At 43.4% G+C, this 25,748-nt stretch overlaps 1 long non-coding RNA gene across 1 annotated transcript; it reads left to right on the forward strand.

The window, feature by feature from the left end:
- Positions 1-1,129: 1,129 nt before the first annotated feature.
- Positions 1,130-25,522, forward strand: LOC309385174. Its single transcript, XR_014174169.1, has 3 exons — positions 1,130-1,276; positions 6,777-6,934; positions 24,816-25,522. It is a non-coding gene; the product is annotated as an uncharacterized lncRNA (long non-coding RNA).
- Positions 25,523-25,748: the final 226 nt, after the last annotated feature.

The following is a 25,748-nucleotide window of genomic DNA, read 5'->3' on the forward strand; positions in this document are numbered from 1 at the left end:
AGCAGTAAGGAGGAAAGAGGGGAAAAACTGCTAAGAAAGCAAAGGAGAGAATAGACCACTACTGCAACTAAACACAATCCCAAGATTGCAGGAGTGAGGATTGCAAAATATAAAGCCTGGTCTGGAAGCCCTTTGGAAGCTATGCAGATATGATCTGCACCGATGACAACCCGGACCCCCGATGGATAGATAGATAAGTCTATCCTGACTAGACTAGTGCCTGACTAGGTGGTTCAGTGGCTAAGACACTAAGCTTGTCGATCAGAAAGGTCAGCAGTTCAGGGGTTCGAATCTCTAGTACAGGTCTCCTGGGAGAACAGGGGATTGGACTAGATGACCTCCAAGATCCCTTCCAACTCTGTTTAAGTCGACCTCGGTCTCCCAAAGCCCAGCTCTTCCGTGCAATCATTATGTGGCTTTGAGCAATTGCCCTTCTCACTCCCGGGCTTCTTTGGTCAAGCAGAGACACTGTCACCAAGCTCCACCTGACGAATATCAAAGCGCTGCAAGAGCTACGATAGGCCCCAAGCCGACCCAGAGACAGCTCTCCCCCGTCACCCTAACGGGCGCCTGGGAAAAACAAAGCAAAACAAAACAGCTTCCCATTATTTGGAGTGGATCCGCTCCTCTCGTGTCCTGCAGGCTCTCTGGCTCGGCCAAGAGGCCGCCGCCGCCGTCGCCATCCCGATCGACACTCCAGTTGGCCCCGCTCCCACGTTAGTTCCCTCGGGGGAAGCGGGGAGAGCGGGAGTCTCCCGGGGATGGCTTCGCACCTGTGGGGAGGCGCTGGATGCCAACGCCACGGGCGCCCGCAGCCCAGCCAACCTGCCCCGCTTGGGAAAGGCGAGAGAGAGCGGCGGGGAAGCAGCCAGGTTCTCGCCGCCGAACCACGTGTTTGCACAGCGCTGGGTTTATTTGCGGACTTTTGTCAGGACTTGAAAGGCTCCCCAGTTTAATACACAATGCTCGCTTCCTGTTCCTGCCCGCCTTGTCAGTGTAACCGCAGGACAGGTTCACCCGGGGAGCGTCCGTCGGCAGGCCGGGCTTGGCCCACAAGTGGGAGGGAGGGAGGGTGGAAGAGGAAAGTCCTTGCAGCAGCTTTGCCTCGCCCTGCTGGATGGGATGGGATGGGAGCGGGGGAGGAGGAAAATAAACTCTCAAGGAATTCAGACGTTTGTCCAGGAAAGGTAGAACGCCGACTTTCTTTATTAGGAGCCCGAACGCGCCGTCCCCTTTCTGCCGAGAGCTTCTCACACCCAGCCGGGGTGTGGTCGTAGTACGTCCGCCGTATGAGTAAATATTTGCGAACTCGCGGTCGGGAGGAGAGCCATTTAGCGAGGCATTCTCTGCAAAGGACGGCGAGAGAAATAAACGCAAGGGCGCCCTCGCTCTGGGCTGGAATACCCTTTAGCCTCCGGAGCCGGGGGGAGTGGGGGGGGGGTTATCTGGTTTGTCTTATGAGTGGGAGGAGGCTCCCATGAAACTTACTTATTGAATTTATATGCTGCTCATCTCGTTGTTTGCTACTCTGGGGGTGCGAATTCCACTGTTGCTGAGCTTTTCATCGCAGCCCCTGTCCCTGCGGCCGAGGCCTTCCCGGGGGGCTCCTTCCTTGCGTCCCTCTCAGGCCTGGGGAGAGGGGGTGAAGCCGGTACATTGTTCCGGGGCCCATGGAGCTGAAAGGGGGCCCATGAAGGGGAAATTTAAAAAAATGTAAACCAAATTTTTAAGAAGAAAAAGGATATTGGATATATATGCTTCATACTCTATACTTCGTGCGTATAGCAAAACCGCCTTGCAGCCTTGTTTGATAGAACCTTTATTCTGAAACTCAGTGAACTGTTATTTATGTAATGTATTGGATTTTAATTTCATTACTTAGTTATTTAAGTTGGCAAGGTTAGTTTAATTTCATTTATGAATATATGTTATATTTCATTTCAGCTTATGAATGGTGTAGGTGAGGGGGCCCATATTAGTCTTGTTCCAGCATTTAATAATCCTCTCGCAGGTCCTGGCCCCCCTGCTTCCTTTCCCCAAACCTCCCTATGGCTGCTCCCCACACCTACATCCAAAAACCAAGGAGGGTGACCTGACCCGGCCAGCACAGTTTCTATGATGCTTTTACTATAATTAATGTTCGCAATTGCAATAGGCAGCAAAGTCTGGACACCATTGAAAAGAGCAGAGAAATACTAGCAGGAAATATAGCCTGAACCCGGGTTCCATAGCATTCCAGTGTTTCTATTGGAAGGGGGGGGGGGGGAGACTGAACTGGAGCAACTCTTGAGTTAAAGAGTGAGGGGTTAACCTGAAAGTGCCCAAAGGAAGGAGAGTTCCCCATTTTAAAAACCTTTTTTCCAGCTTTTGCTTACCAAACGCCTTTTAAAAAGAATCCTAGCCATTCTGGTTTATTATTAAACAATAGCAAACACACAAAAATATGTATTTAGGCATTATCTTTATTAGGTTCAATCACAATGGCTCAAAAGAATGTGTAATGTTTGAGCTGCTCTAGATATCCTGTTGTGCAAAATCTGGTCCTGGAACCATTTAACCCTTTACAAGTAGACTAATTCATCTTGATTCATACATTAGGCATTTTTTATCTAGAGATGAGGAATGTGATCTTCTTGGGGAATGTTTGATTGCTGCGCTCCTCATCCCTTTACTATTAACCACATCACCTGTGATTGTTTTCAGTCAAGAGTTTAAAGATAATCTGACCACCTACTAGTCAGTATCCTGTTTTTGTCCAATTTGTAAAAGCCCCCTTGGATAACAGAACTTTTGTCCAGTAACACCTTATCCAAGCTATAAGATGTAACTTCTGAAAGCTTTTGCCATTTCATAATAAAAATTCAAGTTGTGTTGAACAAAGCATTTTAACTTTCTTATACATTACTAGCAGTATAGTGTATTCTCTGAATCTTGAGCTTTGTGAAGCCAATGCTTAGGCACACATGAGAAAGGAGTTATCCTCAAGCTTGGGAGAAAGTGAGGACTCTGTGCATGCTCAGTAGCAAACCACATAATGTTTGCATATTAAGTTTTTTATTTTTCCATTTTCATAGCATATAATCACATGTATACTATTACATAGCCAACTTCATATTGTATTATTGAATATTATGTCAATTCATCTTACCATCAACTCCCAAAAACAATTATTGGTTCTTCTGCTCTCCATACACCATATTTGTACCTTATCCATCACTTTCTTCTCCCTCTCTCCTCCCCCTCCCTACCTCCTTTCTTCCCTCTGTCATCCTTCTCTTCTCTACTTCCCCTTCCTCTCTCCTCCTCTCCCCCCTTTTCACTCCTCCTTTCTCTCCTCCTCTGCAAGCCACATAATGTTAAGTGTTAGTTGGGGGTGGATGAAAGGACATTTCCAGAAGAGAGCATGATTAACTGGCTGGAAGAGTGAACTGAAGAACTTGTGTTGTATTTGGTCCTGGCTCATGCTTACTTATGTTAATCTGTAAATTATGATAGAAAGCACCTGAAATGTTTGTGTATAGTATCATCATAGTTTCTGGGCCCTTATAATCATTAACAGTTAACAATGTTTTTGTTCCCATCACGTTGGAACATCATGGATATTTCTGCCATAATTTCATAGACTTGTTCACTCAACTGACCTAAATTTGGAAGACAGTAAAGGCAAAGAAAAAGTCAGCTTGGTAAGGAAAAACAAGACAAGAGAGGGCAGATAGTACTCCTGAGAAGGTAAAAATATGAATGGTGGATTTGGAATACTAAGGCAAATTTTTACCTATATTTGTGAATTCTGATGAGAAAACTATAATCTTAAAATATTTACTGCTGTTCTTGTACCTTCTCCTGCATCTTTTTGTCAATTTCTTTAGGATGGTGATAAAACCATTTAATTAAGCTGCTTTTTGTTCCAATCAGAAAACAAGTTTGATGTAGTGATTAAGGTACCAAGTTAGAAACTAGGTTAATGTACCAAGTTAGAAACTAGGAACTCAGGCACCTGAGTTCTAGTCCCACTTAGGTACAAAGCCAACTGGGTGCCCTTGGGTGAAACACTCTCAGCCTTAGGATGAAGGTAATGGCAGCAAACTACTTTTGAAATATTGACAAGAAGTCTGCAGGGACCAGCTCATGCCTTCAACACTGAGTTGAAGTTGCAATAGCCGCCTTTTTTCAGTGTCCTTGCAGGTGTGAACAGCTTGTGGCTAAGTATACTTGCATGTCATATAGCATTGATTCCCAGATATACATTGCAGTCCTCCCCATGTTGCTGTCTGCAATCATGAACTCAAGATTTCTTTGCCCACCAGTAGAAAGCTCTTGGTGGTGGATCCTTAGCAACCTTTTGACATCTGTTGCATTCATACAGCATGCTGAGACCAAAACAAATAAGCCACATTATGATTTAGTGAGATGTATGATTACAGGTAATCCTCGAGTTATGACAGTTCACTTAGCGACCATTTGAAGTTACGTTGACACCACCACCCCAAGTACGTACGACACATTCCAAAGTAACAAATGTTGCAGCACCATGGCAGTCGTTCACCCTTATGAACAACTGCAGAAGCACTACAACATTCGCTCTGTTTATTTCCCACCCATCCCCGCACTCGGCCTGTGGAGACGCACCTTGCGAAGATCTAGCGAGCCTTCAGTTTCTTGGGCTGCTTCAGGCCTTCGGTGCGTTTGCAGAGAATGCAGGCCTAAAGTATTGTGAGATCACACGAGATCAGTGTTGCGACATCTCACGCAATTGATGTCATGCGCTGTCACAATACTTTAGGGCTCTGTTCTTTGCAAAAGGAGTCCTGAATGAGATCTGCAGCAAAAGGCTTTGCAAACTGAGGGAAGGACTGGAGCACCAAAGCCTTCCCTCCATTTGCAAACACTTGGGTATTGGAAACACTAGGCCAGGGGTGTCCAAACTTGGGAACTTTAAGACTTGTGGGCTTCAACTCCCATAATTCCCCAGCCAGCTGGGGAATTCTGGGAGTTGAAGTCCACAAGTCTTAAAGTTCTCAAGTTTGGACACCCCTGCACTAGGCCCTCCCATAGCCTTCTCCACCCTGCGATACCTCATGCGCTTAACGACCTGCACATTCGATTAGCGAACGCATGGGCGAAAGGGAGTGATCACGTTCAAGTTATGTGATTCACTCTTACGAATTCTCAGGTGATGAATGTAATTGGCAGGCTCCATTGCATTCGTCACGTGAGGATTATCCGAATAATAGATCAAAGTCCCATACAATCTGCTTCTTTTCTGCTTTACCATTTCTCGGTTATTAAATTTTGCAAGCTCCATTTGGTCTTCACCAGGCCTCACTTACCTCAGACCATCCTGTTCATCTTCCCTGATAATGGGCAGAAATTAGGTCATCTGGGCTGCAAAAATCCACTTGACCATGAGGGGGCAGCCAAGGGCTAGTGTTTTCCCTTTCTCTTTGCAGCCCTTAATGATTATCCAAAGTTTGGCAGCCCACATAGGTAACCCTACAGGATTTCATTGTAGTGCTGTGTCAACCTTAATTTGTCTAGAAACCATTGCAGAGCACAGCCATTCAAATTAGTTCACTTTATTTTAGCATTGGGTGTTTTTGCACAAATTACTCGATGCCCTTAAATAGCTTCTATGTTGGATAAAAAGGTAGAAGGCAGAAACAAGAGAGAAGACGGGGCTCATGCACTTTTAATATTTGTGTAATAGAAGAGATTTTAGCCCATGGGTAGCTTTGCTGGCTAAAATCCCCTGTTGCGTGCAAATATTAAAACTGCAGGAGCCCTTTCCCCTTTTCCATCTGATCATCTCAGATTTAACTATTCCATATGGGAAACTAGTATGAACAAGAAAAGTGGGCAACCGGTGCCTTTTGACTCCTGTAAACCCAAGGTTGCATGACTAAAAGGAAGGAATTACGAGGATTGTAGCCCAAAACATATGGAGGACATCAGGTTTCCTGGAGTTTGAAAAGAAAAGTGATATTGTTAAGATTTTTGGCTGTTGTTTTCTAAAAGAAAGAAGGAGAGAATAATATTTTCCAGTTCCTCATTGTTTTCTGAAGATTTCTCACATCTCTTAAAACACATAGAATGACATGCAAGTAAATTTACATTGGGGGGAGCATTAGTCATCCCAATGGTGCTAAAAATATGTTCCACAGTAGTAATAATAATAATCATAATTATGCTCCCAGATAAATTAAATATAAATTAGTAGACCCTGAAGTGGTTCCATCTTGAGACATACCCTTGGGCATGTTCACACATACAATGGAGTTTTTCCAAAACTGCAGAAAACAAGCTGTAGGACAGAACTCTTCTATGTATGAACATATCACCGCAAAGCATTTCTACAAACAATTCATTAAATATCAACGGTTAAAATGAAAGCAACAAAGTTTGGTACATCTGGGCAATCAGGTTCTGAACACTTTTCAGAACCACCAAGACTTCAAAAGTTTTTGGAAGACCAGAAGTAAGGTCGACCCTCGCTTGGGGGATGGTTCAAGCTATTCAAAAGAAGGGAGCTCCCACAGAGAATGCTGGTTGCTGTTGCTGCCCCTCACAATAGGTGGGGACTGTCAGTGGGTATTCTCTTCTCTCAGACTGAGGGGGTGGAAATATGTCTGGGAAAGGCATCTTGCAGATATTATAAACCTAGAAAACTGACGGCAGAAAAAGATCTGGTGGTCTGTCCGGCCCGCCCTTTGAGTTTGTTTGCTATTTCTATTTTCTTTTTAATCTATTCATTTATTATTTTATGGTCTGTCACACAGTCAGCCAGATGTTGAGACTGGATTTGGCATTTTGAGCCACCTATCGAGTTGTTCCCAAGGACCTGGGATAGGCAGATGTGGATATTTGATGGCGTTAGAGGTATCGTCGCAGGATGGAAGCTGAATCGAGTAAAGCTGCCTTTTGCAATTGACTGATGGTGAATGTCAATGCTGATGATGTTCAAGTGCTGCTCCAGTTGTTTTGGGATGCCACCCAAGGTGTCTATTACCACGGTGGTGCAGTGGTTAGAATGTAGTTCTGTAGGGTACTTCTGCTGATTGCCGACTGACTGCAATTTGGCAGTTCAAATCTCACTAGGCTCAAGGTTGACTCAGCCTTCCATCCTTCCAAGGTTGGCAAAATGAGGATCCAGATTCTTGGGGGCAATATACGGAGTCTGTAAACCACTTAGAGAGGGCTGTAAAGCACTGTAAAGCGGAATATAAGTCTAAGTGCTATTGTTACTGCTATTACTATTTGTGCTACTTTTGCTTCCTTTTGCCACAGTCATTCTATTTCTAATTCCATGTCTTTGTATTTTGTTATCTTCTCCACCTCTTTCTCATTTATTCTGCCGTCTCAAAGTATTGTTACATCCTTATTATTATATTTTATTAATTTTTATTTTATTTTTGTGGGATGATGGACATGTGTTTATCCCAAACACGTTTAAACTTTGTTACTGAAGGTTGACCTACTATCTCGTCTGGAAGTTGGTTCCAAGCTTCTACTACTCTTTTTTGTGAAGCAATGCTTTCTAACGTTACTTTTGAACATCCCTCCTGACAATCTCAGGTTATACTTTCATGTTCTTGATTTTTGCTTGCTATTGAAAATGCAGAACCTTATTCATACCCTTAATTAGAAGCTTATTCATACCCTTAATATAGTTAAAGGTTTCAAGCCTCCTTTCCCTTCTGTCCTCCAGGTTGTACATATTCAACTCCTCCAATCTCTCCTGATACGTTTTGTCTCTGAGACCTTGTACCACTTTTATTTCCCATCTCTGGACTTGTTCAATCTTCTCAATATCATTTTTTAAAGTGGGGTCTCCAGAACTGGACACAGTATTCAAAACGGGGTTTGAACAAAATTATGGATCATGTAGGGTTTCATACGTAGCAAGTAATATCCTGAATTACAATGACTGTAGAACATTGTGGCCACTAGTATGATTCCCATATTGTAATGGCCATGTTACATTGCCTATAAGTATAATTTTACCTCTATACGCATAAATATTTAAGGATGTCAGTAAAATATTCCCTGAAAGTTGAATAATTCATTTTTAAAAATATGCTACATCTTTGTGGGTGAACAGAAGGATAATATCATAACATGACTCTTACCTAATAAATTCAATTTATCTGAGGCCCTGGTAACAGTTGCTCTCTTTCCATCATATCTCATTGGCTTGGCTTTCAGTGGCAAATTCCAAGTATGTAGTAGTGTCTAAACTAACATTAGAAGTCTGTGATAGGCAATAGAACTTCCCACTGTCAGAGGTGGAAGTGTTTTATAAGGTGCTACCAAAGGATTTTGCTCATGTAGAATACTGAATTTAAATTCTAACACAGCTTTGAAAGTCTGTAAAACAAATGCTATAAAAAGGCAGGGAGTGTGCTATTGCTTTCTTTATACAGCACAATTTGGAAAGATGATGAATCCCTTGCAAAGATAGTATTTTTGTGGAGGATGCCCCCAAAAAGGACTTGACATAAAAGATATGGCTGACAAACTCAGCCTTCTTAAGAGAAGATATATTATATGGAGTTTCAAGACACAAGTAATTCTCATTTAGGGACCATCTTGTTTAGTGACCATTCAGAAATTACAATAGTGATGAAAAAGAAACTTCATAACCATTCCCTCACATTTATGACTTTCACAGTTCTATAAATCGAAGGAAAGCTGAAGTCAGATCATGAACACAGTTACAGTTTCACTTAGCAACCGCTTTACTTAATGAGCAAGTTGTTAGTCCCAACTGTGGTCACTGAACAGGGATTATCTGTTGTAATCCCCATTATAATACTTTGTGAAGCTCCTGGAAGCATATGATACTGCCCAGTGATCACATTGCTAGCTTCTATGGACTACGGACATTCTGTCTAAATAGAGCCTATATCAAGATATAAATTCATCTGCCCAACGATTGAAGATAGGCTGCTAAATCATTTTAGAAAGGGCTGTTAGCAAACATACTGACTGTACTGTATTTCATCCTTAGCTGAGAGAGGATGAAGCAGATAAATGGCCAGGAACTTCCTCTATTAACAACCTGATACTTAGGTATTAATTTTTTCAAAAAAACGAAAACGAAAACAAAGAAAGAGGTAGCACTCTCCATTATGTTAAGTGAAATGTTTCCCTACAGGATCTGGCATTTCCCCACCCGTCCTGCTGCATCAAATATGCAATTGCATAGGTGGGCAGAAAGTAGATTACATCAGCACTTTTCTGGCTTCTCGCCTGATGTTTAACCATAAGGATGAAAAAGATTAGTTCCCCTCCATCATTGTAAATTATGTTGCTGAAATGAAAGAAACTGTTTTTTCTGTATGAAAGGACCGCCAAGCAATCCCCCAGTTTGAGCTTTGAAAGGCTCCAGAATAATAGTAGCGCTAAGCGAACACATTTTTCATCAGGTTCTGGTCCTTGGGTTCCAGAACTTAGCAGGAAATTGAACCCAACAAGCTTGCAATCGGTCTGTCCAAAGATTCAGCAGCCACATTATAAAGAGCACACGCACTGAATTCAACTATCACACCACGAGACAAACCTGCAGGAAAGCTACCACATCACAGCCTTCCAAGTAAGAATCTGAAGGTTCAATGTTTACCTTGAACTGCACCCTATGGAAAATGGCCATTTCACTGGGCCTGACATGGCACGGTCCCTAGTGGCAGACAAATGGGCAATATGGCTGATGTTGTCTGAAATCACCTTGAAATACATCTTTAGCCTCGACCAGTATGTTGTAAGCTATTAGGTGCTAAGTATTTTCTGGGGAGGAAGAGATTCCAAAGCTATGGCAGATACTCCTCTGTTATTATTAGCATTGCTAGCCTACTTGTCTTCTGCTGTTCCCCGGTCATGCTTACTCAGCCTTCGCTCCTGTGCTCTAAACCCCTCCAGCATTTGGAACAAAGCATGAGCCTCAAAAGAAATCATCTCTCTGGACCGTATTTGAACCTTTCTTTCTGATTTGTCCGCCATGCAGCATATGCAGTCCAAAAGCAAAGGCTCCTGTAAGCCTTGCAGATAGGGTGAGTTTCTAAAGCCAGTGGGAAAAGGGCAAGAAATGTCTCTCAAAGGGTTGAGCGTGTTCAAAAGGCACCTCGGAATAGAACTCTGACCAAGACCTATGCGCACTGACGTCTTGTTTGGCTGCATCGATTCTCCACACTGCATGCTGCGTGTCATTCCTTCTAGCAAACGATCTGTGCAAGTGGAGCAGAGATTTACAATGGTTGACAGCCAGCCCCCTCCTCCCCACTTGTAACACAGTGTTCCCATCGATCCTCTCGGACACTGACACTCTGAAAATGAAACGAGTGCCTTGTTCCCATTGGCAGCGAGGAAAGATTCTTCAATATTCCTCCAAGCAACAAGGCAGCGGCGACAGCAGCAGCCACCAACCACAGCAACAACAACCCCCAACCCTCCGCAGGAGCCCAGCCTGTATGCCAACACCACATCACAGGCACCACAATTCGCCACGCCCCTCAGCAGCCACCACAATTGCGGTGACATCCAAACCGCCTCCAGCCATGGCAACCTGCCACCTGCTAGACTAGAGCATCATAACTTCCTGCTGCATCTCACCGTGACTTTTGCAACCAACCAACTACACCGCACCCTCCAGCAATCGGCTGCTGCCGCATGGACGGGACAGTGGCAGGTTTCAGAAGGAGAAAGACTTTGAATGAACGTAGAAAGTAAGACTCATCCGCAGAGGTGAACGTTGGAAATACAGTGCGAGGGGTATCGGCCTCTATTTAAGTTCCCAAGACTGATTTGTAAGAACAAAACCAAACCCCAAACGCAACAATAAATCAAATAACAAATCATTAAAAAGTGCTTTAACCGGCAGGGAGGAAAAATATCTCTCCTTTGCAAGAAATAATGTTCTTTGTGCTGCAAGTTTTTAATCGGTGTAATTGTTATATAGAATGCACAAGTAAAGCTTTACTTGATTAATCAATGCTGGACAATTATAATCACTAAAGTACTAGCTAAAAGGTTTGTCTGTTTATTTTTTCTGAGGCTTGCTTTGCCTCCGATGTAATACTGTAGCAGGGAATTTAAAGGAAGAGATTGATGGTGGCCTTTCCTTCCACCAGTAAGTGGTAGGCTTGTTTATTAAATTGTAAATTATCTTGCATTCCCTTCTGTATCTTAGAAAGTTATCTACCTGCATATTCATTTAAATGGGGGGTGCATTGGGGCTTGTAGGTACAGCTGGTCTGCCCAGAACTGTGGTCTTAATTGATTACTCAGTAAAGGCTGCAGACCTACCATGCTGCTGCTGTAATAGTATTGATGATTGATTAAACAAAGGAAGTTGGTTAATCATCTAAACATGCTTAACCTGCTTGACTATGAGTTATTTGTCATTTGTACAATTTGTTATCTTTTTTTAAAAGTTCTTCTGGGCCTCATTTGTTTAAATGCCAAGAATTTAAGTCTCCTCAGTCTGCTGTCCAGTCTGGGGCTAGTAATCCTTGATGCCATTATTGTTAGAAGCGGCAAGGGATAATCAGTGGCTAGGTTACACATTCTGCCAAATTCTAGTTTTTTGTAATGGTAGCCTGTTAATGAAGCTACAGTAGCTACGTTTACACATCATATAAGACACTGGATTCATGCAACACACTAAGTCAAAAACCAGATGAATCACTTGCATAGCCTAATGTGTGAATCAGAGCAGTGGACGAATAAAAGCAACCCAGATGGCCGCTAGATTACAGCATTAGTTCACTTGTGCAAAGTAACAATGGACCTTGAAAGTGTTTTATAAGCTGCAGTGTGTTCTAAAATCAATTTAATCTATGAGAAATCACACACTGACATCTTCAAAAAGGTGTTTCACTATAAAATGGGTCCATTTGAACTAGTTGAGAGATGCAGTTTGGCTATAAGTAAGAATGATGGCTCACTGTGATGTACTCTTCCTCTAGAAAACAAAAGGTCAGTTGCTGGTAGCCAGAGGGCCCTCAAGCATGGCTTCTACTCCAGGTTCCCAGCCAATGGATCACATTTCCTCAAAATCCCATGACAAAGCAACAGACATTTTAGACAAATTTGCAATATGAAACTTTGTGCTTCAAAATTTTTATAGCTGGTTATGGGATCCACACAGTGCTTAATTCCTATGACAAGTAGGAATTAACCCCTGGAGATTTAGGTACATGCTCAACCAGAAACCCCACTATGCGCAGGGCAGCTGTTATCTTCCATCTACAGTAATTTTATACCTAGGATTGAAACTCTAGAGGAAGACTAAGATACAAATGTAAGCCAAAATGGGTTTAACAGCCCATAGATACAACAAAATTTGGGTCATGCTGGATATGGGTATTTGTATGGAAGAACTTAACCCTTAGCAGATCTTCATGTTTGTGTTTTTATGACAACTGCAACAGAATCCCACCAGTTCTAGATACAGGAGATGCATATCCATGTTAAAAGACCTATGGTGGTTGCCAACTCAGTTCAGGCACAATTTAAATGCTGATTTTTACTTTAATATCTTTAAACTGCTTATGATCTAGCTATCTTGGGGACTTAAGGATGCAATTGAGCATATTCTTCACCTAGAATATGTCGGAATCAAATACAAACTTTCACACACAAGTAGTCCACGCTTGTAGTTTCAATTTCCATGTAGTTTCCATGTCAAGACCCTAATTTAGTTCAGATGTTAATATCAGTTAATATCACGTTGTTTGGGGGATTTTTGCTGTTGTGTTGCTAAGCTAAACAGTTGTTGTGAGTTTTGGCCCAGTTTACAACCTTTCTTGCCACAGTTGCTAAGGGAATCATTACAGTTGTTAAATTAGTAACACGGTTGTTAAATGAATCTGGCTTCCCTGCTGACTTCGCTTGTCAGAAGGTGGCAAAAGGGGATCGCATGACCCCGGGACACTGCAACCGTCATAAATATGATTGCCAAGTGTCTGAATTTTGATCAGATGACCATGAGGATGCTGCAGCCATCATAAGTGTGAAAAATAGTCATAAGTCACTTTTTTCAGTGCCGTCGTAACTGCAAACAGTCACTAAACAAAAGTTGTAAATTGAGGGCTACCTGCACAATTCCCAACTTCCAGAAAGCAATTAAATTTGTATTATTGCAGGGAGCTTTTTGCCATTAATTTCGTTTGGGCAACCATTATATTTAGCTGATTGTTATCACCATTTCGATAGTTTTGATTTTCATGGTGTACCTCGCTGTATGTTGTCTAGGATCCATGTGGATTGATGTGGCTTATAACTATTGTTAAATTAATGAAATAAATAAAGAAGACTCAACAGAATGACTCACATGGTTTGAGGATCATGATCAAAGGATAGCATTTGTTCAAAGGAAACAGAACTGAACTGAAAGAAAAATCCAGGGGAAGTACACTGAACATTAAAAATATTCACACTAGCTCAGAAATCCAAGTGAATACATTTGGAGATACAGTTGAGAGCATCTGGTTAAAATAAGCAATAGAATAGTTAGAACTATCGGCCACCTAACTAGGGGGGAGGGATATGGATTTTTTTATAGAGGTATCAAAAATTAATATTGGGGTACTTTAATCATTCCAGAGCTGAAAGCAATGCTCCTAGAAATTCTAAGACTTTTTGGTTTACCTTGCTAAACTTTCTCTTTCAGAAGGTACAAAAAGGCACAAGAAAATCCCTTATTTTTGACTCCATGATGGCTCAGGGGTTAAAGCCACTGAGCTTGTGTGCTGAAAAGCTGACAGCCCATGGTTCAAGTCCTGAACACATCGTGATGACATGAGCTTTCTCTACTTGCCCCAATTCCTGCCCACCTAAAAGTCTGAAAGAATGCAAATGCAAGTAGACAATTAGGTGCCACTTCGGTAGGAAGATAACAGTGTTCTGTGCGCCTCTGGCATATAGTCATGCTGGCCACATGACCACATTGTCTTTGGACAATGTCCTTGGCTACAAAAAGGAGATGAGCACCACCCCCTAGAGTTGGACATGACTGGGCAGGGAAATGTTTACTTTTACCGTTAAGTGTTAGAAAGACTTACCGTAGCTATGGAAGTGGAAGTAGCAAGACAATTAGCCATAAAGTGCTGAAGTACTTGATTTTAAGGAAAAATAAAACTCAGCCTAATGAAACACGTATTTTGGATTTCAAGAAGGTGAATTTTAATAGAATGGTTCTAATTAAGCTTCCATGGCAAAAGAAGCTATTAGGGAAAGAAGCTCGCCATGAGTAGGAGTTTCCTTAAAAAGAAGATTCTAAAAACAGAATGACAAGCAATTTGAATAAGAAACAAGTAGAGGACAGTAGAAGCCAATGTAGTTAAATACACACACACACACACACACACACACACAGAATCTGAAAACCAAAAATAATACACATGAGTACAAAGTGATATAAACAGGTAGTTTGGAATGATAGAGGTGGCATCCAAAGGCTAATGCTCAAAATGGGCTGAGGTTGGTGGATGCTGAGAATAAAATGAGCTTCTTCACACCGAAAATGAAAGGAAGAGAAAAGAATCATTATACCAGCTGCTTAGTGAAGTTGGCAAAATTCTAAGATATAACAATGAACAGGCAGTACTATTCAATTCCCATTTTGGCTCAGTCTTTCCTGACAGTGGGACACAAGTTCCCCCAGACAATTGTGAAGAGCAGTAGGAAAAGACAAGATCAAAGTTGGAATGATAGAAGGATGGTCACAGAATAGCTGGCCAAAGATTGCCTATTTATCCAGAATTATTTAAATCTCCAAATGCAGGTTAATTGTACTTTGGGTTATTGAAGGCATTTGGTGATGGCCTGGACAAACCTTCAGGCACCATTTTGAAGAAATCCCGGAGATCAGGTGACATACCAAGAAGATTGGAGAAGAGCAAAGGTCTCTCTGTCTTTAAAGAGGAGGATCAGGGATTTACTAGAAAATGCTTTGTAAACAATATATTAGTTACTAGAAATCAACATGGATATATTAAAAACAAGTCTTGCAAAACTAACCTTATATGGATCAAATGGTTTCTTTAGTAAATAGCAGGAATGCTTTAGAGATCTACCATATTTTGATTTCAGAAAAGCATTTGAAAAATACCCCATGCCATTCTGATTAGGAAGTCAGATTAGCAAGAAGAGCAGTTTGCATGTTTTTCAGCTTCTAAAAATTTGATTGCTTGGAAAAATGCAAATAGTGTGCCATAGGAGGGATAAGAAATGTGGTATCTAAGGAAGCTGCTATGGTCACAAACGTCTCCTATGGTGCCTGCCAAGCACTCTATCCCCACTGACTTTTTAATGTTTTGGTTTCTTTTAATTAAAATAATAATGTGCAACATGGGCAAGTTACAACATAAAGTGCCAACCCTCCATCATCATTATTTATGATAATTACGCTGGTTTCCACATGGCCCCGGTAGGAATTCTTAGAAAATAAAATGGTGGGCAGTTATAGCTCATTCTTTTGTTTCCAATTGTGACCAGCTGCCCAGAAAGAAAGAAAAGGTACAAAAATTGGATGGGTTTGCCTTCTTGTGAATGAATATTTGTGACTAGTCATGCCCATCCATCGTTTTAGGAGTAAACAACACTCTCTGCCTGGGAGCCATTTTGTGACAGCACCCACAAAATGTGCTCATCAGCTTAAAAGGATGCCTGTTGCTGGACTGTAGAAGTATTACTTTCAAGTACTAAAACGTCATAGTCTGGAACTCATGCAAGACATCATTAATTTTGCTAGTTAGTGTGTTAATCACAAGGTGAGTTCCTGGAGTTATGGTTTGTTTAAATCAGTGTTTGTTCAAGTAGACACCATGTTATGTGCTAAGTCACAAGCCATAGATTTACAAACCACAATAACAGTCTATATTTTATACTAAAACAAAATTCCAACCACTCACATATGGCTTAGTTCCATGTATATATGCAGTATGAAAAACTGCTCAGGAAATATCCAAACTTGCTGCTTAAACAATTTTGTTTTAGAGCATTTTTATATCATTTTAGCAAGATGCTCCGGGCATTTGAACAAGTTGAATAGCCTTTTCTGCTAGTGTATCATATCTGAACTCCCATAGTGACAGGAAGATAGGCTTGAGCCAGCTTTTTTTAAATTCTGAAAAGTTCTAAACGAATGCCTCAACTTAAGAGACTTTGGATGCTATCCGAAAAATAGAAGTGAGTTGCAGAAAGAGGCAAGAAGAAATGGGTGTAGAAGGTGAAGTCTAGCAAAAGTTACTCAAGTTGAGGCCTGGTAACTTCTAAAATATCAACAGCTGATCTTATCACCCGCCTTCCAATTTAAATAGTTTCTGGTATTATTTTACTACCGTAAATGTTCACTTACCAGCATGGTTCTCTTTCAAGACTCCAAACCTGCTAATACATTTTGGAACTTCTTCATTAGGATGGCCGACTGGAGAGAGACGGGCAAAATGTGGCAGTTCTCATCCTCATTCTTCATCATGCATGTTGGGGAGTTGAAAATAGGGTAGGGCAGGAGGGCAGAAAGGGGGAAAATGAATTCTTGTAGTCAGGCTTCCATAGAGAGCACAAATGAATGTCCATGAAAAAAGAAAAGAAAAGAAAGGTCCCACCCTGCCAATGAATGCTGCAGCTTCTAGTCACCAAGAAACTCACAATGGGGCAGACCTTGTTATCAGCCAGAAAGGAAGGAGGCCCATTGGCGAGCCTCAAAATCTGACCCACTTGTCTTGAGAGGTTAAGTTGGTGACACTCTTCTGACATATTTGACAATGAAAAGCAGCTTGGCTGGGTCAACCCCAAAGGAGGTGACCTGTGACCCAGCATGAGGTTGCATCTCATTAAAAACATATATTTCCATTTCTGTATCGACAAGCTCGCAAGGTGTCATTAAGGAAATATTGCAGCCCTAGGGCCCTGGCATCAGCTAGCTATCACCAGCCCAGCGGTGCAGACTCGGGGATAAAGACGGAAGTGACAGTGCAGTGTATAAAATCCACGGTTGCAAGCATCACAGAACATTGCTTTTGCCAGGTAAAGACAATGGAAAGTGGGGTGAAGTTAACCGGGAACAACCAAAGAAAGATGACTCTTTGTTTCAAGCAATTTAATCAGTCCCAGGAAATGTAACTGCTGGTCGTTAGCTACCGTATTTTTCGGAGTATAAGATGCAACTTTTTCCCTCAAAAAAGAGGCTGAAAATCTGGGTGCACCTTGTGTTAGATCTGGGCAACGAGAGAACAGACTGCGGACACGAAGTGACTTAACAGCTCTTTATTTGTAAAAGAAGTGATCCAGCTTGCTCTGTGGCCGGAGGGTTCCCCTTTTATAGGACTCGGGTACGCCTCTCGACCAATCAGAGCGATACCTGTTTCCCGCTGTAGCAGCGGACCAGAGAGGAGACTTCCTACGATATATGCTAATATCTAACACCCCTCCCCTCTTAGACGGAACATTGCGGTTGGTTATGTAGTCCTTAAGGTATGTTGGAGTTTGCCTTACTCGAGTGGAGCGTCGCAGTTCGGGTTGGTCAGGAGTGGTTGCAGGATCGGCTGCTTTCTCAGTTTCAAGTGCGGGGGTTTGCATGCTTTCGTTGCTCGGGTGTTCGGGGGTCTGCTTGCTCATGTTGCTTGGGGGTTGTTCCATTTCGTGCTCGGCCTCTTGTTCTGACCTGGGCTCGCAGGTGTCGTAGTTCTCTGTGTTGGGGCTCTCGAGTGGCTGACTTTGCGTTGGTAGGTAGCTTTCGTCCTCGGTTCGTAGGTCTGAGTGTGCTAGGCGACCCCGAAGTTGATCGATGTGCCTTTTCCAGTTCCGCCCATCTTCCAGTTCTAACAGATACGATCGTGGACTCGTGATGCCAATGACCCTTGCCGGCATCCACAATGTTCCCCCTGCATAGTTGTGGGCGTATACTGAATCCCCTATGCTAAAGCTCCGAATTTTGCTTGTGGAGTCTGGGGGTGTTGTGGCAGAGTAATTTGGGTGGAGACGGTCCAGGTGAGACCGTAGACGGCGGCCCATGAGTAGCTCAGCGGGGCTCCTACCCGTCGTTGCGCTGGGGGTAATGTGTTGGATTAATAGGTAATGGTCAATGCGTGTTTGCCAATCACCTGGACCCATCCTAGCGAGGGCCTCTTTTGCGGATCGCACCATTCTCTCCGCCTGTCCGTTTGATGCCGGATGGAATGGCGCGACGAGGGCATGCCGAATTCCCTGACCTGCTAAGTATGTTTCGAATTGCATGGCCGTGAACTGGGGCCCGTTATCGGAGACCAGGAGTCGGGCAGGCCATGAGTGGCGAAAAGTCGCCGTAGAACCCTAATGACTGCCTCTGCCGTGGTTGAAGTCATTAGGACTACTTCTAGCCATTTGGAGTATGCATCCACAACTATAAGGAACGTCTGACCTTGAACTGGCCCTGCGAAGTCGATGTGTATTCTCGACCAGGGTGCTTTAGGCTTTTCCCATTCTGTGGCGGGCGCTTCCGGGGGTGCTGGTCTCGATTCTTGGCATGGATCGCAAGTGGCCACCCACTCCTCTATCTCTTTATCCATGTTTGGCCACCAAACGTAACTTCTCGCTAACGCCTTCATCCTAACGATCCCCGGGTGCCCAACATGTAATGCATCTAACACATTTCTACGTAACGCATAAGGAATAACAACTCGATCCCCCCACAATAAACAACCTTGTAACACTGAGAGTTCGTCCCGTTTCGACCAAAACACTTTGAATTCCGGGCCCACGTTTCCCTTCGGCCATCCCCTCCAAACCCAAGTTTGAACTTGCTTTATTAAACTGTCTTTAGAGGAGAACCTTGCAACGTCGCAGGAAGAAACCGGTCCAGAGTCCAAACAGTCAATGAGCAACACCGGTACTTCGGGAGTGGGGTCTGGCAAAAGGTCCGGTAGTGGGCAACGGCTGAGTGCGTCTGCGTGTCCTAGAGTGGAGCCCGGTCGATGAATTAACTTGTAGGAGTACGCAGCCAGGAAAACAGTCCACCTGGTCATGCGTGGAGAAAGGGAGACCGGAGTGGGGCGGTTTCCCGCCAAAAGTCCCAACAGCGGTTTGTGATCTGTAATTAGTTCAAAATCGCGGCCGTAGAGGTATTCATGGAAACGTTTTACTCCAGCTACAGCAGCTAACGCTTCCCTGTCCATCTGGCTGTAGTTCCTCTCGGCCGATGAAAGAGTTCTAGAGTAGAAGGCGATGGGTGCTTCTTTTCCGTCTGGCATCCTGTGGCTAAGGACTGCGCCAACTCCAAAAGGTGATGCGTCGCAGGTCAATACCAGCGGTAGTGTCTGGCTGTATTGGACTAACAGCGAGTCAGTGGTGAGCAGGCGCTTTACCCCGGCAAAAGCTGCTGCTTCGGATCGTCCCCATCTCCATGGTGCGTTCCTCTGGAGTAGTCGATGTAGCGGCTCAGCAACGGTCGCCTTCTGTCTCAGAAAAACGCTGTAGAAGTTAAGTAGTCCGAGGAAGGCCTGCAACTCGGTCTGATTTCGTGGTGTGGGGGCGTCCTGGATTGCCTTAATTTTCTTTGAAGTGGGGTGTATTCCCTGACCATCGATTCTATAACCCAGGAATTCTACGCTAGGCACGTTAATTTGGCATTTTTCTTTTTTAAGGCGGAGACCCTTCTCTCTGATTCTGGCCAAAACAGTTCTGACTCTTTTATTTAATTGCTCCTCGTTTGCAGCGGACACTAAGATGTCATCGAAATAGGGGACGACTCCCGGTATCCCTTGCAAAAGTCGTTCCATGACGCTCTGGAACAAACCTGGAGCAATGCTCACACCGAATTGTAGCCGGTTGCATTTGAATGCTCCTCTATGCGTCACTATGGTTTGGGCCTCCGCTGTGGCGCTATCTACGGGCAACTGCTGGTAAGCTTGTGCCATGTCTAATTTAGCAAATATCTTTCCTGGCCCCAACAAGTGCAATAAGTGCTGTACTACTGGCACAGGATATGCGCTTTGTTGTAGTGCGACATTAATTGTGCATTTATAGTCCGCGCAGATGCGGACTGACCCGTCTGACTTAACGGGGGTCACAATGGGAGTTTCCCAACGCGCGTGATCCACCGGCTCAAGGATTCCTTGCTCCACTAACTTATCTATCTCCTTATCTATTTTTGGGCGGAGTGCAAAAGGCACTCGTCTTGGCTTAAGTCGGATTGGCGCCACTTTGGGGTCTAAATTAAATGAGATTGGTTTACCCACATACTTACCAAGACCGGGGCTGAACACATCCTCGAACTCCTTAAATATCTGCTCAGTGCTACTGTTTTCCACGGCGTTGATTCCGGTGACTTCTAACCCCAATGCTTCAAACCAATCTAGTCCAAGAAGGTTCTGTAACGGTGCGCTGGCGACGGTCACGGGCAGCTGGGCTACGATGTCCTTGAAGCGGATCTGGAATGTGCCTTGGCCCACGATGGGGACTTGGTTCCCCTGGTAGTCTCGAAGCAGGATGTCTGGAACACGTAGTTGGCTCTTTTTGAGGCTAGGGATAGCCTGTTTCATGGATGCCCATGAAATGATCGTCAGGGACGATCCTGTGTCAACTTCTAGCTCGCAAGGTGAGTCCTCCAAGAGAACTGTGACTTTCAGCTTTTTAGGCCGCTTGGTGCGGACCTGACTTATTGTGGTGAGATACGTTCGCAATTCCTCTCTCTGGGTCAACTCTATCTCAGCATCTGTATCCTGAAGATACTCTCGTTGAGCGTCTTGATAGAACGCTCTCTCAGCTCTTTGCGAGTAATCTCTCTGGGAATACGCTCGCTCAGCTCTTTGGGAATTTTCTCTCTGGGTAAACACTTGTGGATTTCTCTCTGGGCGCCCTTTTTGATTTCGCCAAGCCCCTGGGTTGGGCTTCTGTTGGCGGTACATGGGTGGCTGCCGTGAGGCAGGGACTTCGCTCCGGCACACTCCTGCGATGTGCCCAAGTTTGTTGCAGTGCGAACAAACAACGTTCCTGAACCTACAGGTAGACCGGGGGTGATTCCCTCCGCTGCTTGCGCAGGGCGGCAAACGGAATCCGGGTCTCCCCCCAGGTCTCACGTGACTGCTCCGCATCAGGTGACTTTCCTCGAGCTCGGGATCCTCGAAGTCTGGAATTGTGTCCTCGTAGTGGACTCTGGTGTGTCTTGGCGCTGGCTGGCTTGTGTTGAACCCGCGTTGAATTGTTTCCGCTGATCTTTCTGCTGATTCTGAAGCTCTTGCCTCGTCGAGTGCAATCTGCAGGCTTAAATTGGTTTTGGCCAACAGCCGTTTTTGTAGGGAAATGTCTCTCAGCCCGCATATGAGTCGATCCAGAATTTGCTCGTCCAGGTCTCTGAATCCGCAATGTGTGGCTGCTTTTCGTAGAGCTGCAACGTACTGGTTGATAGATTCTCCCGCCTTCTGGTTCCTCGTGTTGAATGCTTGGCGACAAATGTGGCGGGAAGGTTTTGGCGCGTAATGGGTTTGCAGCGTTTGTTTCAGCGCCGTCCATGATACCGCCTGAATGGGGGTTGGTTCAGAGAGGTCCCTGGCCGTCTCGAAAACTTCTCGGCCGCAGTAGCTCAGGAATATATTTTTCTTTCGAGAGTCCGGTATTCCTGTGTATTCGTTTGCTTCGAGAAAACACTCGAACCTGAGCATGTATGATTCCCAATGATCAGCGATTGGGTCGAAAGGAGCTGGAGGAGTGTGCATCGCCATTTTCCCTCGTTTGAAATTGCCGCGGTGCGGTGTCCTGAGATGGCTGCCGGTATTTCTGCCGAATTCCTGGCTGGATCGAATCCGGGGATTCTAAGGTAGCGTTCTTCATCCTATCTGTCTCTCTATCCCATCCTCGTCGCCAATGTTAGATCTGGGCAACGAGAGAACAGACTGCAGACACGAAGTGACTTAACAGCTCTTTATTTGTAGAAGAAGTGATCCAGCTTGCTCTGTGGCCGGAGGGTTCCCCTTTTATAGGACTCGGGTACGCCTCTCGACCAATCAGAGCGATACCTGTTTCCCGCTGTAGCAGCGGACCAGAGAGGAGACTTCCTACGATATATGCTAATATCTAACACCTTGTACACTGAATACAGCATTTTCGGCCTCCTGAAACCCGCCCCCTTCACCAAAATGGCCATGCATAGCCTTTAGGAGGCTTATAGAGTGCTCCTGGGAGCTGGGGAGGGCAGTAATGCTCAATTTTGCTCCCCCCCCCCCAGGTTCCAGGAGCACTCTATAAGCCGCCTAAAGGCTATGCATGCCCGGTTTGTTTGTTTTTTTGGAAAAAATGGGCCCGTTTTCACAAAAATGGGCCATTTTTGGGAGGTCTGCAGAGTGCAAAAACTTTTTTTAATTTGCCTCTTCAAAATCTTGGTGCGTCTTATACTCTGAAAAATATGGTACTTTTCCAGTAGATGGAGAGACCAGCCTTTAGCCAGGTCAAATAGCGTAGCACTAGCAATGATATTGTGCCAGTCTCAAATCTCTAGTCCAGTTGTGGTATCCGTTCAGTCTTTTAACCTTGGTTCTTTAGTAAGCTCAGCATCAGAATGATTGCATTTTCTAATTCTCTACAGTTCATCTCTTTGTAGGCTTCCTACAAGGTCCCCAAAGCCTTTCTCTCTTTTATGTTTTCCAAAGGTTTGCTGTAATCCTTTTTGTGTATTTAGCAAAGGGATCTTTTAACATGCCAGGGAATCCTCTATGAGCTTCACAATCACCTGCATCTTTTAAACCAACCCAAATGTTGTAACCACACCAGAACTTAATGGCTTCTGAACTCTGGCCCTCTATTTAAAGCACGCTGCCGTTCTGTTTAATCTATTTTTCCTGCTGCTAGCTGTATCTTTGCAAAACTGCCCATACAGACTTCACTGAGCAACCACTGAGCTTTCTGCCTCATCTGATTTTCGCATGTTGTGTCTAGCTATGCCTGCTGTGGCATATTATGAATGGGCAATCCATCCACCCTAGCAGTCATAGATGCCATACGTGCTTACAAAATTCCAGTGTATCCACTGACTAAAATATTTGGGGTGGGCATTATTATACTCATACTATTGAAACGAGAGAATTATATAAATAAGCTGCTAGAAGGAAATATCCCAGGGATGACTGGATTTCAAGACATGAAAACAAGTTTTCTCCTGCTGCAATTAAATTACTGGAGCCTAGTCTTTGAGATTAAAGGAGAGAGAAAATTTAAGCATTAGCAATCAAAATGAATGAATAAGTACTCCTAATAAAACACTTTACATCCATGCTGGAAACAAATTCTGCCTCTCAACAGAACCAACACTTAGAATGCATTAACTGTTGCTTACCAACAGTGAAGGACTACAACTGCCATCATTCCCAGCTACATCATCACCAATCTGGAAGGTACCTAAGGATGATTGAAATAGTTCTGTATTTAATGAGTGTTAAGAATTGAGAAGAAAAATTGTTTGCTGCTTCATCTTCCAAATGGCTTTTCTCACTCCTGATGCTTCTCTATGCAATTAAATCTACCAAGGTCTTGATTTCCCATTGATAATACCTGTCTTTAATGTGGGACAAAAGACGATGCTAATTAAGCAAGAGCAAATAAAACTATATTTTTGTTTCATCACAAGAATGTAGATGAGCAATCATACCACTTTTTGTTTCTTCATTTGTACAAAACATATATTAATTAACCTGTTACATTCACTTCCTGGAATTACTCACGTTGACTAAAAAATGAACCTCACTCATAGTACGGGAAAATGTTCTGAAGATTGCAGATTTTGCCTCCTAGCTATTACATGAAATCAAATTAATAATCCATGCACCTGAAAAAAATGTGATGATCTACTCCAGCAATCTGCTTCACAGTGTAGACTAGACTAAAGGATTCTGATAGAAATTCACAGAGTACAATTGGAATACCACCACACATCTAGAAATCGATGACCAAAACTGACTTAAACAGAAGAAAAACCTTATAGAACAAAATCAAAATGGCCTTCCCTATCAGTTATACCATGATCCATTCCCATAAATCCAACCTTGTGAGATATAAATGTTCACATTTTAATCCCAAATTTAGATTTTCTTTGCACTTCACAAATTGTACTGCAACACTTTACCTAAAAAGGGGCCCTAAACAACTGACTGCTTTATAAAGATTTAGAATGCGTTTTAACAAAAGCTTTGAAGGCCAGACACTCCTATGGGTTCATCCTCCCAATGATAATTAAAACCTCATAAACTCACATTATAGTCTATCTCTAGCATATTTTTCAATGCAAAAATCAGTACTTTCCCATCTTCAATTTCTCTTGCAATTTTACATAGACAAAATGATTAGGTTTTTTCTTTTTTAGATCTTTTTGTTTTACTTTTTAATGCTTCTGACTTAGTGATTTGAATTTACAGCAGCCAACCATGCAAAAAGGATAAATTTTGCTGTTATTGGGCACTTTGATATTTTTGCAGTACTGGCTACTATCTGGTGCAGGGGGAAAAAACCCTGCAGTTCCTGACCACAGAGTTTTGGGGTGTTTGCATGCTTATGAGCTGTGGTGGCACAGTGGTTAGAGTGCAGTACTGCAGGCTACTTCTGCTGGCTGCTGGCTGCCTGCAATTTGGCAGTTCAACTCTCATCAGACTCAGATTTCCATTCTTCCAGCCTTCCATCCTTTAGGTGGGTAAAATGAGGACCCAGATTGTTGGGGGCAATAGGCTGACTCTGTAAACTGCTTAGAGGGGGTGGTAAAGCACTGTGAAGTGGTATATAAATCTAAGTGCTATTGCTATTGCAGCTCAGCCAGATGTTTCCCCTAATTGACCTGCTATATATGCTTCTCTTTCCAGCTCCTCTCTCCTGAGAATGAAGTGAAGCAAACTTCACCCAATGGGGACGTGTCATTCTGAAGTTGGTTAATGGACTATGAGAAGATAAGAACCTGTTTCCTCCTTATGTGTATCATGCTTCCTTCCTTCCCATCTTGTTCATTTTAAACCAGTTATAGTGTTTTTATGTATCGCTTCGTGCTAAGGTTTTGTTTTGTTTTTCTATGATTGTACTGCTGAGCAGAGTCATCTTTAGGTGTGATAGGTGGCATGTATGGTTACTAAATAAATAAATAAACAAACTGCTAGATGTATAGCAAAACCCCTCCATTTTTCAAAGAGTTAGGTAGCTCATTAGTTTGTTCGCCCCAGTGCAACCCCATGGCTGAAAGATCCTTCTTCCACGTTGACAGTGCTTGGAAACAATAACTGGTGAGGACAAGGATGCAGTAGAACTGGGATGAACTGGGAATGCTTTGGGGGAAGGGATAAATAATAGTATAAAAAAACCTTTAGGTCAGTATTCTCAACCTTGGCAGATTTCAGATGCACGGTTGTCTGGGGACTTCTGGGAATTGAAGTCCACCCATCCAAAAGCTGCCAAGGTTGAGAAACACTGCTACAAAACACCATGGAATGGGGATAAATTTGACATTTACCGATATATGGACATGTAGTGGAGTTGTAAATCAGCAGTACTAGCTCCCACTGTTCCTGGAATAACAGTTCTTGATCATTATAGACCTTTATTTTTTCAACCAGCTGTCTTCCTTTTATTTTTCCTTCCAATATACGAAGAATCTTGGTTCTTGGGAAAGCAAGTGAAGCACCAATTTCTGTCCCTTTCATTGCAAGTCCTAATTTAAATGCATAAGCCACACAATGTCTACATGTGAAACCAAAAGTCAGTAGAATTCTGGTAGCACCTTTTCCAACTAATGAATATAATTAAAA

The sequence above is a fragment of the Natrix helvetica genome (assembly GCF_964273705.1).
Source record: "Natrix helvetica genome assembly, chromosome: 1".
NCBI lineage: Eukaryota > Metazoa > Chordata > Lepidosauria > Squamata > Natricidae > Natrix > Natrix helvetica.